The sequence below is a fragment of the Mustela nivalis genome, assembly GCF_964662115.1.
Source record: "Mustela nivalis genome assembly, chromosome: 19".
In the NCBI taxonomy this organism is placed as follows: Eukaryota; Metazoa; Chordata; class Mammalia; order Carnivora; family Mustelidae; genus Mustela; species Mustela nivalis.
Genome location: NC_139038.1, coordinates 36,514,657 through 36,532,427, shown reverse-complemented (window position 1 = coordinate 36,532,427; position 17,771 = coordinate 36,514,657). Strand labels below are relative to the sequence as shown.

General features: G+C 46.3%; 1 protein-coding gene across 22 annotated transcripts in view; it reads right to left on the bottom strand.

The window, feature by feature from the left end:
* Positions 1–15,813, bottom strand: part of NLRC3 (NLR family CARD domain containing 3) — a 112,660-nt gene extending 96,847 nt beyond the window's left edge. For 6 of the 22 annotated variants that reach the window (XM_082713293.1, XM_082713284.1, XM_082713279.1 and 3 more), the window contains exon 1: positions 15,100–15,540. The gene's annotated coding sequence lies outside the window, so the exon portion shown is untranslated. Of the gene's footprint in view, positions 1–1,002; positions 1,211–15,099 lie in introns of all 22 variants that reach the window. The other 16 variants (XM_082713295.1, XM_082713291.1, XM_082713283.1 and 13 more) reach the window with 9 other exon arrangements.
* Positions 15,814–17,771: the final 1,958 nt, after the last annotated feature.

Sequence of the window (17,771 nt, the reverse complement as noted above, 5' to 3'; positions counted from 1 at the left end):
GAGAGGGAGAAGCGGACTCCCCACTGAGCAGGGAGCCAGACATGGGCTTCAGTCCCAGTGCCCCATGATCATGACCTGAACTGAAGGCAGACGCTTAACCCACTGAGCCACCCAGGCACTCCTAGATATTTTTAAATAGTTTTTATCGTTCTTGTGAATTCTGTTGGTATAAAGAAGATAATTTTTGTGAAGATAATTTTATCTCCTATCCAATCAATGTATTAAATATTCACATTAGTTCCCATCATTTCATGGTTAATTTTTTTTTAAGATTTTATGATTTCATGATTTTAAGATTTCATGAAAGACAGAGAGAGGCAGAAGTAGAAGCAGGATCCCCACTGAGCAAGGAGCCTGATGTGGGAGTCAATCCCTGGATCCTGGGATCATGACCTGAGCCGAAGGCAGACACCCAACCAACTGAACCACCCAGGCGCCTTTGATGGTTAATTCTTACTATTCTATTCTATTATACTACATATATATATAGTATACTATATATATAATATATTAAATATAATTAATTTATATATACAATAATATTATATTTATATAATTATATTCATATAATATATAATATTACATAATATACACAATATACCATATATGTTGTTATTATGTAATTATGTTATTGTATATTATGTTATATATATTATACTATATATAATATTATGTAATTATATAATTATAATTTTATATGTAATATTATTTTAATATAACATATATATAATATAGTATATGCTATACTACTCTATTAAAATTCTAGTTTTCTCAAATGGCAACACTTATCTCAAACAGTTTTCCCACAGCAGTCAGACGCACTGCTTCCTGCCTGCGATGGTGAAGGACAGCAGCCGTACGAGGCATCCTCGCCTTACTCTCAGCCCAAGCCGGCAGGCCTGACGTTTGTGACGATGTCTGACGAGTTCTCTCCTCTTGAAAAAGACTCCTGCAGTTCCTTGTGTCCCACCACCATTCGAACAACACTACGTGCCAACTCACTGTGGGCTCCCTGTGGTCCAGACAGGCTGTTAAGCACTTCCTTCGTTTCATCTCTCACCACGACTCTCCATTGCATTGTGTCTCCCATTTCATGGATCGAGGCTCAGGGAGGTTAAGTGATTTGCCCAAGGATGCATAACTGGGGAGCAGCTGAGTTTTTAGAGAAACCAAGGCTTCACGGACACCAGCCTTTGTGCGGGATAATTGACTGTGTTCCCACATTAAAAAAAAAACAAGGGACATGTCTGTTAAATGGGCACATACCTTTTTCGCGATATTGATCTAGCCCCGTGATTGATTTCCACTCACTCATCCCATCAGCGGGTATTGACTGAGGGCCTGGGTTGTGTCCCAGGCACTGGGGGATGTGAAGGGGAACAAGTTAGACAGAGTCTGACCCTGTGAGTGTGGCCGGGGTGGGGGCATAGTGACAGCAAGGGCGACCACAAGGGAAGGAGGGAGGGCCCTCTGCTGGTGATGAAGTGCCGTGAATGAGACACAGTGCACGAGGCAGCGCAGGTGGCGGTCATGGTGGCCAGAGAAGGCCTCTGAGAGAAGACTGCTCAGGAACAGTGACTGAAGGGTGAGAAACAGTTCATCATGCAGGGAGCTAGGGGATAGCAAGTGCAAATGCCCTTCGTGATCTGGCAATGCAGAGTTGCAGGAGCGTGGTGAACGGGCAAGGGCGCTCACGGATGGAAGGGTTAGGAGACAAGGTTAGCGGGCAGTTGAGACCTGCTCACGGTCTTAAGGACTTTGGCTTTGTTCTAAGTGTGGTAGGAAGCCACTGGAGGGAGTGACTTGATTGATTCATATTCGATCTCTCCTGCCGTCTGTGAGCTGCATGGACAGATTTTCTAGTACTGAGTCAGCCTTGGAGTCTTGAATACCCTCCTCCATTTATATCAGGCCGTGTGAAACAGGCCACCTAGCACGAGAGTGGATACGGAAGACATTAGAACATGGTATAGAGCCCAGGAACAAATACATATTTACATGACGTACATAGGAAGGCCTTTGGTAATGTGGAGAAAAAAATAACATTTTAAATCAGTGGAAATGGTGTTTGGGGCAAACTGGTCAGTCTATGAAAAATATACTTGGAGCTCTAATTCATAGTGAGTGTAAAATTTTATTTCACTTTCAATTAAAGAATTAAAATTAAAAACATGAAACCATGAAAACGGAATAAGAAAATATGGGAGAATATTTTAAAATATCCTTTGGGTGAGGAAGGCTTTTTTTTTTTTGAAGAAACATGTAAAATCTTGAAGTCACAAAGGGAAGACTAACAGACTTGCCTTAATTTCAAATTTCCAAATAACAGTAAAAGCCATCAATATAATTGGGAAAAAAAAAAAAAAAAAGTTGGTGCGCCCGGGTGGCTCAGTGGGTTAAGCCTCTGCCTTCCGCTCAGGTCATGGTCTCAGGGTCCTGGGATCGAGCCCCGCATCCAGCTCCCTGCTCAGTGGGTTGCCTGCTTCTTCCTCCCCCCTCTGCCTCTCTGCCTACTTGTGATCTCTGTCTCTCTGTCATATAAATAAATAAAATCTTTGAAAAAATAAAATAAAATTGAAAAAAACGTCAAGCCAGGAGTCACCCTTTGCAATATACATGAAAGAGCACTAATGTCCTGAACATATGGAGAGCTCCTGTAAATCACTAAGAAATGAATAAGTAACTAAATAGAATTATGGACACAGACAGATACTTATGGACACAGAAATAGAAAAAAGGATACAGATAATTCAGAGAAGTGTAAATGCCCAGGGCATTGAAAAGATGCTCATTCTCACTAATGATCAAGAAAAAATCAAAACTAGGAATACTAATTTTCGCCTGACAAAAATTTTAATGACCTAACAGGCTGCATTGGTGAGAATGTGGGAGTGGTAGGAATCTTAACAGAGTTGGTGAGAAGGTAAATTAGTATGATTCGGGATTATATTTTGGCATTATCTATTGCTATTAAATATCTTCTGACTGAGAAGTTCCACTTCTGGGAGTTTATCCCAAGGAATTAAGTGGATACGTGTACAACGATGTGACCACAAGGATGATTCCGAAGCATTCTTTGTCATAAGAAGATGAATGGGAAATAATCTAAATTTTTGTTCAAAGAGGTTTGGTAAAATACAATGGAAAACTCTGGCCATAAAAAATAAGGTCAAACTGGAGAAGTATTCACAGTGTATTTTTTTTTAGCTGTGTCATAAAGGTTTTAATTACCTTTTTGAGGTATAATTTATATTAAAAAATGCACCCATTTCAAGCATAGAGCTAGATGAGTTCTGACAAAGGTTTACACCCCTGCAGCAACTACCACACTCAAGACCTTGAACATTTCTTCCTCCCAAAAAATACCCTTTGCAGTCTGTTTCAACCACACCCCTCTGGCCCTGAGTCGCAGATCTGCTCTTTTTCTCTAAGATTAGTTTTGTCTTTTCTAGGATTTCATATAAGTAGAATCAGGTGGATCTTTTTTTTTTTTTTTTTCATTTAAAAATTGTGGTTAAATAGGGGCACCTGCATGGCTCAGTCATTTAAGCGTCCAACTCTTAATTTTGGCTCAGGTCATGATCTCAGGATTGTGAATTAGCTCCAACTCTTTAAAAAATAAAGATTTATTTATTTGAGAGCGAGAGTACGTGCATGAGTGTGAGGGGGGAAGGGCATCGGGAGAGACTCCTCAAGAGGACTCCCCACTGAGCACAGAGCCCCATGCAGGTCTCGATCTCATGACCCTGAAATCATGACCTTAGCTGAAACCAAAAATCCAACAGTCTGTTGGCTGGGCCACCGAGGCACCCTCTTGCTTTCAGTTCTTGAGCGTATACCCACAAGTGGAATTTCTGGGTCATTTGGTAGTTTTTTTTTTTTTTTTTTTTAATTTTTGAGGACCTGCCAAACTCTTTTCCACTGTGGCTTTACCATTTTACAGTCCCACCAAAAGTGCATAAGGGTCCCAGTTTTTCCGCTTTCTCACCAAGGCTTGTTGTTCCTTGTGTTTTTGAGAGTCGCCGTCCTAATGCATGCGAGGTGGTATCTCATTATCGTCTTGGATTTGTTTCACTAGTGATGAGTGATGTTGAGCATCCTTTCATGTGCTTAATGCCTAGTTGCATATCTTCTTTGGGGAAATATTCTATTGAAATCCTTTGCCCATTTTTACGTCCGGTTTTTGTTGTTGCTGTTGAGTTGTAAGAGATCTCTGTATATTCTGGATATTAATCTCTTATTAGATATATGATTTGTAAATATTTTCTCCCATCCTGTAGGTTCCCTTTTATTCTGTGGGTAGTATCTTTTGATGCACCAAAGTGTCCAATTCTCATGAAGCTCAATTTGTCTATTTTCTCTTTTGTTACCTATATATAGCTGTAACTTCAGTGTCACATCTAAGAAATCATCACCAGATCCCATGTCATGAAGCTTTGTGTTTTCTTCTAAAAATTTTATTACTTAGGTCTTACATTTAGGTCCTTGATCCTTTGGAGCTTATTTTTGTATATGGTATTAGGTAAGATAGGTAAGGGTCCAACTTCATGCTTTTGCATGTGGCTGTCCAATTTTCACAGTACGATCTGTGGAAAAGACTGTCCTTTCCTCATTGTCAGAAATCTTTTTACCATATAAGTGAGGATGTCTTTCTGGGCTCTCTATTCAGTTCTGTTCATTTGTATGTCTGTCGCTATGCCAATACCATAATGTCTTGATTATTGTAGCTTTGTACTGATTTTGAAATTAAGAAGTATGTGTCTTCTAGTTTTGTTCTTTTTCAAGACTTTTTTTTGGCTATTTGGCATCCCTTAAGATTCCATATGAATTTTAGGATGAGTTTTTCTATTTCTGTAGAAAATTTTAAGATTTTAATATAATTGCATTGGATCTGTAGACAGCTTTGGGTAGTATGGATATTTCAATAATAGTAAGTCTTCCAATCCATGAACATGGGATGTGTTTCCATTTATTTTCTTCTTTAATTTCTTTCAGCAGCAGTTTGTCATTTTCATTGTGCAAATCATTTACCTCCTTGATTAAGTTAATTCCTAAGCATTTTATTATTTTTGATGCTATTTTGAATGGAGTTGTTTTGTAATTTCCTTTTCAGATTGTTCATTGTTTACATATGAAAATACAATTTCTATTTGTGTGTTGACTTGTACTCTGCTACTTTTCGGAAACTTCTTAAAGTTTATTTATTTAAGTAATCTCTACACCCAATGTGAGGCTCAAACTCATGACCCTGAGATCAAGTCACATGCTCTTCTGACTGAATCAGTCAGGTACCCCCTGTTGAGTGTTTTTATTATAAAATGATATTTAGGGGCACCCAAGTGGCTGTGTTGGTTGAATGTCTGCTTTTGGCTCAGGTCATGATCCTGGGGTCCTGGGATAGAGCCCTGCATTGGATTTGTTGCTCAGCAGGGAGTCTGCTTCTCCCTCTACCTGGCCTGTGCTCTCTCTTTCTCACTCTCAAATAAATAAATAAAATCTTTTTTTTTTTAAGATTTTATTTATTTATTTGACAGAAATCACAAGTAGTCGGAGAGGCAGGCAAGGAGAGAGAGAGGGAAGCAGGCTCCCTGCTGAGCCGAGAGCCCGGTGTGGGACTCAATCCCAGGACCCTGAGATCATGACCTGAGCTGAAGGCAGCGGCTCAACCCACTGAGCCACCCAGGCGCCCCTAAATAAATAAAATCTTTAAGGACAAAAAAAGAAAGGATATTCAATTTTGTCAAATGCTTTTTCTGCATCAGTTGAGATGATCATGTGGTTTCTTTATTCTGTTGATGTACATTACATTGATCAATTTTCCTATGTTAAATCATTGCATTCTGGGAATACATTCCTGACTTTTTTTTTTTTAAAGATTTTATTTATTTGACAGAGATCACAAGTAGGTATAGAGGCAGGTAGAGAGAGAGGAAGGGAAGCAGGCTCACTGCTGAGCAGAGAGCCCAATGTGGGGCTCGATCCCAGGACCCTGAGATCACAACCTGAGCAGAAGGCCGAGGCTTTAACCCACTGAGCCACGCAGGTGCCCCATTCCTGACTTTACTAAATGATTAAATTGATTAAGTTCCTGAAATTTATTTTTGTTGAGGATTTTTGCATTTGTGTTATTAAGGAATATTTGTCCATAGTTTTCTTTTCTTGTAATGTCTTTGGCTTTGGTAGACCGGACCTCATAGAATGAGTTAGGAAGGGGGTGCCTACATGGCTCAGCTGGTTAAGCCTTTGATTCAGGTCATGATCCTGGGTCCCACATCGGGCTCCCTGCTCCGTGGGGAGCATGCTTCTTCTTATCTCTCTGCCTGCCACTCCCCCTGCTTGTGCTCTCTTTCTCTCTGTCAAATAAATAAATAAAACCTTTAAAAAGAAACACGGGGTGCCTGGGTGGCTCGGTGGGTTGAGTCTCTGCCTTCGGCCTGGGTCATGATCTTGGGGTCCTGGGATCGAGCCCCGCATCAGGCTCTCTGCTCGGTGGGGAGCCTGCTTCCCCCCCGCTCTCTGCCTGCTTGTAATCTCTCTCTCCCTCTGCCAAATAAATAAAAATCTTAAAAAGGAAAAAGAAAAACAAAAAAACAAGTGCCCTCCTTAATGCCCATTCACCATCCACTCCCTCCATCAACCCTCAGTTTGCTATTGCTAAGTCTCTTACAGTTTGTCCCCACCCTTCCATATGCTCATCTATTTTGTTTCTTAAATTCCACGTATGAGTGAAATCGTATGGTATTTGTCTTTCTCTGAGTTATTTCACTTAGCATAATTTGCATCATTGCAAATGGCAAGATTTCATTCTTTTTGATGGCCAAGTAATAATAGTCCATTGTACATATAGACCACATCTTCTTTTTTTTTTTTTAATTTTATTTGTTTATTTGACAGAGAGAAATCACAAGTAGGCAGAGAGGCAGGCAGAGAGAGAGGGAGGAGGAAGCAGGCTCCTTGCCAAGCAGAGAGCCTGATGTGGGACTCAATCCCAGGACCCTGAGATCATGACCTGTGCCGAAGGCAGAGGCTTAACCCACTGAGCCACCCAGGCGCCCCCCAGAAGCTTTTATCTTGATCAAGTTGCAATAGCTCATTTTTTTGCTTTTGTTTCCCTTGCCTGTGGTGATTGTCCAGTAAGAAGTTGCTACGACTGAGGTTAAAGAGGTTTCTGCCTGTGTTTTCCCCTAGGATTTTGATGGTTTCCTGTCTCATACTTAGGTCTTTCATCCATTTTGAGTTTCTGTTTGTGTATGGTGCATGTAAGTGGTCCGGTTTCATTCTTCTGCGTGTGGCTGTCCAGTTTCCCAACATTATTTGTAGGAGAGACTGTTTTCCATTGAATATTCCTTCTTGCTTTATTGAAGAGTTCCTCACCATATAGTTTTGGGTCCTGTTGATTTTTTGTAGTGAGATGTTTAAATTTCTATCCTATTTTCTTTTGTATCTATATTATAGCTATTTTCTTTGTGGTTACCATGGGATTGTATTTAACATCCTGAAATTACAACTAATTTGAATTTGTACCAGCCTGACTTCGCAGTATATAAAAACCCTGCTCCTCTGTCATTCCATCTGACCTTTCTGGTTGTCAACGTCACAGTGTTGCATCATTATACAGTGTGCCCTCCAAACGTAAATTAATGATTTTTTAAAATTCTCTAGTCTCTTTTCTTTAATTTTAAAACATTTCTAAGTAATCTGTACACCCAGTGTGGGGCTTGAACTCACAAGTGTGAGATCAAGAGTCACATGTTCTACCAACTGAGTCAGCCACGCGCCCCTTCTTTAGTTTCTTAAATTATGCAGAAACAGAATTTGGAGTTATAAACCAAAGTTGCGGTAATACTGGCTTGTGAACCAATTTTTTTTTTCCCTGTAAAGTCTGCTAATAATCTTACTGAGGTTCTTTTATGTGAGTTTCCTCCGTCTTGCTTGTTTCAATGTTTTCTTTTTGTCTTTGTCTTTTGAAAGTTTGGTTATAATGTGTCTTAGTTTGGGCCTCTTTGAGTTCATCATACCTGGAATTTATTGAGCTTCCAGGATATTTGATAATGTATTTTTATATGGAAAAAAATTAAGATGTGGAGAATTATGATAGGATACCTTTGGGGGGAGGTTGTGGTAATCAGATCCCATTTTTGTCTGGCCATATATATAGAAAAGCTGGAACTATAGGACAGTGTGATTAAGAAATTGTTTTTTATTTTTTGAATTTTTTTCTTTTCTTTTCTTCTCTTTTTTCTTCTTTTCTTTTTTTCATTTCTCTTTTCTTCCCTTCCCTTCCCTTCTCTTCTCTTCTTTTCTTTTTTCAAGTAGGCTCTGCGCCCAGTGTGAGCCTTGAACTCACGGTCCTGTGATCAAGAGTTGCATGCAGTGGTGCTTGGGTGGCTCAGTGGGTTAAAGCCTCTGCCTTCAGCTCAGGTCACGATCCTGGGATCAAGCCCCACATCAGGCTCTCTGCTTAGCAGGAGCCTGCTTCCCTTCCTCTCTCTCTGCCTACCTGTCTGCCTACTTGTGATCTCTGTCTGTCAAATAAATAAAATCTTAAAAAAAAAAAAAAAAAAAAAAGAATTGCATGCACTACCAACTGAGCCAGCCAGGTGCCCCTGTTTTGTAAATTTCAACTGCTTAGATTTTGGTAACATTTATTGCTTCCCCACCTCATTTAAATAGATTGCTTACAGAATTATGAAAGTAATAATGCTCATTAAAAACATTTAAATAATATAAAAGCAAGTTAAGTATATGTCTCACATTTAGTCCCTAGGAGGAACCTTTTCTGGTTGATGTTTTGTTTTGTTTTCATTTTTTAATTAGATGTTAGTGCCTTAGGGAAAATGAGACTATGAAAGGTATCGGGATAGGACAAGGAAAAAAAAACCTGCCACTAACTATTCCCAGTTGACATGATTATATACACTAAGAATCCAAAAGAATCTACAATTGATTAGAACTAACACATGAACTTAGCAAAGTTTCTGAACACAAGATCAATACATAAAAATGTCATATATATTTCTTCTTGCTAGCAATAATGAAATTGAAAGTAAAATCTTGAAATATTTAAAAAGCAAATTTCTAAGAATAAATTTAGCAAACAATTTGCAAGACCTCCACACTGAAAACTACAAAAGATACTAAAAGAAATTAAAGAAGACCTAACGGAGGGATTTAACATATTCATGGGTTAGAAGACTTAATATTGTTAAAATGTTATCTCTTCCCAAATTGACCTATAAATTGAACAAATTCCTTTTTTTAAAAGATTTTTTAAAAAATTTATTTATTGGGGCGCCTGGGTGGCTCAGTTGGTTGGACGACTGCCTTCGGCTCAGGTCATGATCCTGGAGTCCCCGGATCGAGTCCCGCATCGGGCTCCCAGCTCCACGGGGTCTGCTTCTCCCTCTGACCTTCTCCTCGCTCATGTTCTCTCTCACTGTCTGTCTCTCAAATAAATAAATAAAATCTTTAAAAAAAATTTATTTATTTGACAGATAGAGATCACAAGTAGGCAGAGAGGCAGGCAGAGAGAGACAGAGAAGCAGGCTCCCCGCTTCTCCGTCTCTCTCTGCCTGCCTCTCTGGAACCTGGGATCATGACCCAAGCCAAAGGCAAAGGCTTTACCCACTGAACCACCCAGGCACCTACAACTTTCTAATCAAAATTCCAGCAAGATTTTTTGATGAGGAAGGGAGGGTAGATGTTAGCTAGCTGATTCTCAGATATGTATGTATGTAAAGCAAAAGACTCTGGACTAGCCAAAATTATTTTGAAAAAGCAGAACAAAGCTAGAAAACTTACACTACACAATATCAAAGCTAATCTAGGGATGTGGGTATTGCCACAAAGGCAGACAAATACCAGTAGAGCGTCCAGAGAGAGACCCACACGTGTATGGTCACCAGATGTGAAACAAGCGCTCCGCTGTAGTTCAGCGGAGAAAGGATGGCCTTTGTATTAAATTGTGCTGCTCCGGGACGCCTGGGTGGCTCAGTTGGGTAAGCAGCTGCCTTCGGCTCAGGTCATGATCCCAGCGTCCTGGGATTGAGTCCCGCATCAGGCTCCTTGTTCGGCGGGGAGCCTGCTTCTCCCTCTGCCTCTGTCTGCCTGTGCTCGCTCTCTCTCTCTGATAAATAAATAAAATCTTTAAAAAAAAATTGTGCTGCTCCAATGAGATAGTCTTATAGGAAAATGGACCTTGACCCCCTCCCTCCCATCATGCACAAAAATTAATTCAAGCTGGATCATAGATGTAAATGTGTGTGTAAGACAGCCAAGCCTTTAGAAAAAACTACAGAGGGGCGCCTGGGTGGCTCAGTGGGTTAAAGCCTCTGCCTTCGGCTCAGGTCATGATCTCAGGGTCCTGGGATTGAGCCCCGCATCGGGCTTTCTGCTCAGCAGGGAGCCTGCTTCTTCCTCTCTCTTCTGCCTGCCTCTCTGACTACTTGTGATCTCTCTGTCAAATATATAAATAAAATCTTTAAAAAAAGAAAAAAGAAAAAAACTACAGAATGCTTTAAGGAACTTGAGCTAGGTAAGGACTAGACAGAGCACACAAAAGCACTAACCATTAAAGGAAAGAGCGACATATTAGGATTCATTAAAATTAGGGATATCTGTTCAACAGAAGACAGTTTTAAAAGGGTGAGAAAGCAGACTGCTGACTAGGGGATGTCTCTGATACATTTAAAAATCAGTGAGACAGCCCAGTTAAAATTGAGCCAAAAAATTGAATATGTATCACAAAAGATAATATCCTTAGTCATTAGAGAGGCGCCTGGGTGACTCAGTTGGTTAAGCATCAGACTCTTGATTTGGGCTCAGGTCATGGTCTCAGGGTCATGAGATCAAGTCCTGCGTCCAGCTCTTTGCTTGGCAGGGAGCCTGCTTAAGATTTTCTCTCTCTCACCTCTGCCCTTCCCCCCTTCTTAGAAAGAAAATGTTTAAAATAGTAAAATATATATATATATAGATATATAATATATATATTATATATATAATATATAAATCTATATATCTATATAGAGATATCTATATATCTCTATATAGATATATAGAGAGATATACATATATAGAGATATATATATAGAGAGAGATATAGAGAGAGATATATATACAGATCTATCTATATATATCCTCAGTCATCAGAGAAATGGAAACTGAGATCACTTTGGAAAAATGTTTGGTGGTGATAAGACTAATTATGCCTGTTTTTTGTGATCCAGCAATTCCCTGCCTGGGTGTGTGTATGTCCAACAGAAATAAGTGTTTATATCCATCAACACAGTGTGTCAGATTATTCTAGCAGCTTTATTCATAGTGTTCAAAAAAGTGGAAACAGGGCGCCTGGGTGGCTCAGTTGGTTGGACGACTGCCTTCGGCTCAGGTCATGATCCTGGAGTCCCAGGATCGAGTCCCATATCAGGCTCCCAGCTGCATGGGGAGTCTGCTTCTCCCTCTGACCTTCTCCTCGCTCATGTTCTCTCTCACTGTCTCTCTCTCAAATAAATAAATAAAAATCTTTAAAAAAAAAAAAAGTGGAAACAACCAATATCCATCAACAATAGAAGGGTTTCCTTTTTTTTTTTTTTTTTCTTTTTTGGTACATTCATACAGTCAGGTCCTGCCTAGTAGTGACAGAACACGAAGGACTGACACACTCAGCTGTGTGGCCGACTCTCGCAGACGTGTGGAGTGAGAGGAATGAGACCACACTCTGCGATGCCTGAAGTCAGGCAGAGGCAGAGCAGTGGATGCCCTCGGGGGTGGCTCTGAATGGGCAGGGGAGTTCTGGGGCACTGGAAACCTCCACACGTGGATCTGCTTGGGACAGACACGCAGGCATGTACACGTGTAAGAACGCGTGGAGTTCTCTTTACTATCTGTAAGTTATAGCTCAAATCAAATCCAGTGATGCTCACCGTTTTCTACAAATGCAAATGTGCCTAAACCCAAAGGAAGCAATGTTCCTGTGGCCCCTTAGCCCACGAGGCCAGGACACTAGGGCGTCTGTCCGGCTGTTGGCGTCAGTGATGGTCAACAGCCTGGAGCTGGACGTGGCCTTCTGAAACTGGTTGTCCAGAGGCCCCCATGGGTGACAGACTTCTGCCGCTGGGGGCAGGGGTGGTGGCCATATGAGGGGACAAGGCTCAGTGCTTTTCCGCTCTGGCAGGACAGTGTCTAGAGCAGTTTTTTTTTTTTTAAAGATTTTATTTATTTATTTGACAGAGAGAGATCACAAGTAGGCAGAGAGGCAGGCAGAGAGAGAGAGAGAGAGAGAGAGAGAAGCAGGCTCCCTGCTGAGCAGAGAGCCTGACGCGGGACTCAATCCCAGGACCCTGAGATCATGACCTGAGCCGAAGGCAGCGGCTTAACCCACTGAGCCACACAGGTGCCCCTCTAGAGCAGTTTTTAAATGTAATTTATTAAAATAGGCACAGCATAAAAACTGCCATTGTAACCATTTCTCTAAGTGTACGATTCAGTGGTACTAAGTGCATTTTCAATGCTGTGAGACCATCACCACTATCTACCTCTCGACTTTTTCATCCCCTGAATGGGAACTCTGCCCCTGTGAAGCACTAGCTGGCCATTTCCTTCCTCCCAGCCCCTGACACCCACCCTTCTGCTTTCTGTCACTGTGAAGCTGACTTCTCTAGGGACCTCACCAAAGTGAAGTCATATGGTGTCTGTCCTGTGTCTGGCCTCTTTCACTGAAGATACTGTTTTCCAGGTTGATCCTTGTTTTAACACGTATCAACATTTCATTCCTTTTTAAGACTAAGTAATATTCCATCTTATGGACAGACCACATTTTGTGTTCACTCATCCCTCAACAGACATTTGGGTTGTTTCTACCTTTTTTCTCTTGTGAGTAAATGCTGCTGTGGACACGGGTGTGCAAATACCTGTTCAAGTCCCTGCTTTCAGCCCTTGGGGTGTATGTACTCAGAGGAGGAATGGCCTAATCAGACAGCTCTTCCACGCAGCACTATTTTTAAAAAGCCACTGCTTAGCCCAACCACCTAGAGGTGTCTTTGGTGTGAGGTAGGACCTCAACACATGTGTAGTTTAAAGCTACCCAGATGATTGTAAGGAGCTGGCAGAATTGAGAACCGCTAGATCAGAGAGGCTGGGCAAGTGACAGAGGAGGGACCACAGCAGGCAAGAGTTAGGGGAGAGGAGACAGGACCGAGTGTGCTGGGAAGGTGGGAGGGGTGAGTTCCCCCCGCCCCCACCTTGCAGTCCCATCAGGCTCTCTGTGTTGGAAACCAGCACTTCCTCTGAATCAGACACTGCTCTTTCTTAAGCCCTGCCGACCTCAGGGGAAAGGGTCAGATTTAGCAAATTAAGATACAGGACGCCTACTAAAATTTCACTTTCAGATAAACAATGGTTCTTTCAGTATAAGTATATCCCAAGTATTCCATGGGGTGTACTTATACTTTAAAATCCAAGGCCAGCATCAGAGGCTGACGAGAGAGCTCCTTCCCGGGACAGCTACCTGGCCACTCGTGGCAGCAGGCCCTGTGTGCAGCCCAGATGCTGCCCTGCAGGGTGGAACTCACCCCAGGCCTCTGAGTGGAGCGTGACCCAGGGGCCACTTGGCCACCAGGGACAGTCAGACAGGTCCTGCCCAGTGTAGTCATCCTCTAGTGAGAGTGGAAAGAGGCCCCGCCAGCCTCAAGGTGGGGAAGATGGAGGGCAGGTGGGCCTCGGGGGGCCTTGCGGGATCTGAAGGCCAGAAGTCGGTCAGTATGAGAAGGTCTGAGCTGTGCTGGGCGGGGCCAGCCCAGACGGACGCCCTTCCCCCAGAGCCCGGCTTCCCCTTGCCCACACATCCTCCAGAGCCTCGTCCGTGGGGTGGGACACAGCGGAGGACCTGTGCTCGCTGGTTTCGCTGTCACTCAGACCCTGTCCCTCAGGCTCTACAGCTGAGCTTCTGTCTCATCCCTGAGACATCCCTGAGCGCTGACTCATCAGCTCTCTCAGCAGGTCCTGTCTTGTCCTGTGCTCCCCTTCCTGGGGCCTTAGTCTTAGCCGTCTGTGGCCTGTGCACGACAGCCAGCCTCCTTCCGCCCGCCTGGACTCCATGGCTGTAAACCCCACAGAGCTGACCTCCTGCCTGGCCTGCCCTTCCCTCAGGCCACGGGCGCGGGGATGCTTCTCTCTCCCGACTCCCTGCCCCCACGCCGCCTCCCAAGGTCCAAGAGCGCAGTTCTCAGCGCCCTTGAGGTAGCCCAGCACCATGGCTGTGGACCACTTGAAACCAAACAGCCTTTCCCAGAGAGTGAAGGAAGAGGTGCCTTTGCTGCAGGACACGACCCTCGTGAGACTGCTGTGCCCCTGGGACAGAGGAGGTCCGGCCAGCCGGCACCCCACCTGGGAGCCAGCCTCAGGGTGGCCTAGGGTGGCCAAGAGTGAGACCCCAGCTTGGGGAAAGCCTGTGGCCCCCATTGAGGAGACCCAGAGGAGCTTGGGAGCCCAGAAGCTCGGCCGCGGCCCCCATGCCCAGCAGCCGCACCAGCCCAGCTCAGCGGCACCTTCTGAGAAGGCCTGTGTGGTTGCCATCTCTCTCAGAGTGACATGCCTCGTCTCCGTCCGAAGGAGTGACTGGGAGAGAGCCCTTGGGGCTGCCCACCCAACAGGACCCCAGCCCACCTGCACCATCCACCCTTGGCGCTCGGGACCCTGAGACAAGTCTGGCATCATCACCCCCATCTTACAGGCGGAAGGGGAAGCCAGGAATGGAGCCCAGGTCTGCAGATGCCAGGTTTCGCCCCTGCGCTGCCCGGCTCGACCTCCCTTCTGCCTGCCTGCAGCCCTTGCTGGCTACTTCCTGCTCCTCCTAGCCCATCATTAGTCCCGGGCAGCTGGGCTGTGTCCCCTCGGCCCATTGAGGGCCGCCCTTGGGCACATGTTTGTTTATTCCCCACGGAGAACTAGTCCTGCTCAGCAGCTGCCAGCACCCATGGGGACATGTTCTCCGCGCCACCAGCCACTGCCCCCTAGAGCAGCTCAGGCCCTAAAAGTCACGGTCCTTCTTGCGGTCTCTTCTTCCTCCCCATCCCGTGCTGAGGCAGCCCGGGCTTGACTTACCTCCTGGGCCTCATTGTCCTAGGGAGGCTGAGACTGGGGGGCTGGGGCTGCTCCATCCCAGTGCTCCCACGCTCAGCCCTGCTCCAGTGGGCGGAGGCAGTGGCGTGGTGGCAGGGTCGGGGGGTGTCCCGGGATTCTTTGTGGCCCGCTGGCCAAGCCTCGAGCCCTCAGGATCTATGCAAGTCAGGAGCCAGGTCTTGCGGGAAGGGACGGGGAGGCGCTGCCCGTGCAGGGCAGGGGGGTTGCGGCCCCCCGGCTCTTGCAGTCCCCCGAGCCCACCGGCTGTCACGCCAGCTGGGGCTCCTCACCTCTTCCTGTGCCGGGCTCCACCTCAACCCTCCTTCCTGTCTGATTTCAAAAGCCAACAGCCTCTCAGACGAATCAGTGAGCCGCGGCTGCCCGGATTGGCCCTGTCGCTGCCTGTAAGTCAGAGAGGCAGGGGTGCTGCTAGGATCTCGATTTGAGGACCCTTGCAGACGTCATGCTCAGCAGAGGTCCAACCAAGGCCACAGAGGAAAACAGTCTCAGCACCAGCAGACCTTGGTTTTTGTGGGGCCGGAGGGAAATGAGACTGGCTGCAGGGACGTTCAGTGACTTGTCCAAGGCCACACAGCAGGAAGCTGGCCACTGTGTCTGGAGCAGAGCCCTCTCACTTCCAGGCTGGCACGCTGTGCTGTGGCCATGGCCCTCGTCATCCTGTCTCATCTCCTGTGCACCCAGCAGGCACCTGCACCCCAGCTGTACCCCACAGTGTCTTCCCAAAGGCAGGCCAGCTGTACCCTGAAACAGCAGAGTGTGGCAGTTCCTTCAGGCCCCGGAGGTGGGCCTCAGCACGTGGGCGTGAAGGGGGAAGGGAACAACAGAAGCACGAGGAATAGTACAGAGGAGATAGAGGAAAAGTACAGGACATCCCCCGGTGACAGGAGTCAAGCCCCTTAATGTGGAGCCACGGAGACAAGGTGGGAGCCCAGGGTTGGGTGGCTCAGTTTGCCTAACTAAGCAGGCCAACTGGGAGCCATTGATGGTTGTAGAGCAGGAGGGTAGTGGGTTCAGGCGATGCGGCGGTTGGGGGATAAAGGGCGGTAGGAGGGGCCACGAGCTTCTCTCAGCCTGTTCTCCAGGGCTGTGCTCAGGTGATGGCGGAGAAGGGAGCAGAGGGGACTGCAGGGGTAGATCAGAAGTTCTCTGTGCAGAGATACCCTTCTGGGTCCCCCTCCCTGCCTCCCTCCCAGCAGTGCCTTCAGGGGCCCCAGCAGCTTGCCGGTGCCGGGGGGTGGGGGAGACGCATGGGGGCTGCCCTCGAGAAGCCTGCTGAGGCCGCCGGCCGTCAGAGCACACACTGTAGCCGCGGCTGGGAGGTGCACCGAAGGCGTCTGAAACCAGGCCGCCCACAGGATGTTGGAAGCCACAGGGGCCTGGTAGGTATCTGTCACTTGAGTGAGGCCAGGAGGCCCGCTCTGCTCCCCGCTCCGCAGCTCAGGGAGGGGGATCCTGAGCTCAGGAGGAAACAGCCTGCTCCCTGGGGGTCTTGGGAACCCTCCTCTGCAACTTTGGCCTCCACCTCACACAGAGGGCCTGTGGCCATCCAGGGCTGGCCCATGGGCTCCCTCTGCCAGCTACTCCGTGAGAGGCCGAGAGACCTTCGTCCTGACTCTCTTGGGTGTATATGTTTGGGGCACCGTCTCTCACGGTGGTTCTCATTCTGGAGCTCGCTGTCCACCCAGACTCGTGACAGCCAGCCAGGCAGGGCCTAACCCCTTCCCAACTCAGAGGCAGCCTGAGGCTTACTGCCTGCAAGGGCACGGGCCTCCTGGGGGTTGTGCAGGCCCCCGGGGACCCCCTTGCCTGGACCCTTCTCGAGCTGGGCTGTGACTGCCCTGTGGAGCAACCGTGGCCAGGCCAGCCACAGGAAGCGGACAGGTAGGGGAGGGCTCAACACAGCACAGCAAGGCATGGGAGCCATGTGGCTTTCCACTGCTCTGGGGCTCAGCACGCTGTTTTCTTGAGCTGAGTACCTCTCACGAGGCCGAGCAGGGCTTCTGGAAGGCAGCGTCTGTCTGCCCGCTGTGCAGCAGGCCCACTGCAAGCCTCGCTCATCTACATCAGATTCCTTCTCGGGGAGCTGGACCTAATTTTCTGGTTGTGAGTCAGTAGGTCTGGCTTCTGTGGAAAGGTCAAGGACACTGCCTGTTCTCTGGTTGTGGGGGTGTCTTTACCGCAGCGCTGGTTTTTAACCCTTTGCCTGACTTGCATATGGGCTCAGGCCCTGGCCAGGCCCGCTGCTGGCCCCTACTGGTCCCTGGGGACACACTGCATAGACCTGACCTGGCCAAGGCCCTCAGCCACCAGGCCTCGCTTTCCCCATACCTTTCCCTCGTCTGCAGCTTTTTACCTGTTTCAACCCCTCCCCCAATATCTTATCAACCTGCACATGGTTAAACTTCCGCCGGCCCATCTGGGCTGCCTTCCACGGAGCAAGGGCTCCCAGTACACCCACAGCTACCCATTCAAGTCTAGGGTCTCCATAAGGAGTCAGTGAAGCCAGGTAGGGACTCCAAGTGACCTCTCACCTCCAAACCCCACCTCACTTCCCCTAAAACAGTCCATACTAGGGTAGGGAAGCAAGTCCTTGGTGTAAGAAACACATGGTACCTTCTATACCAGGCCAAGAT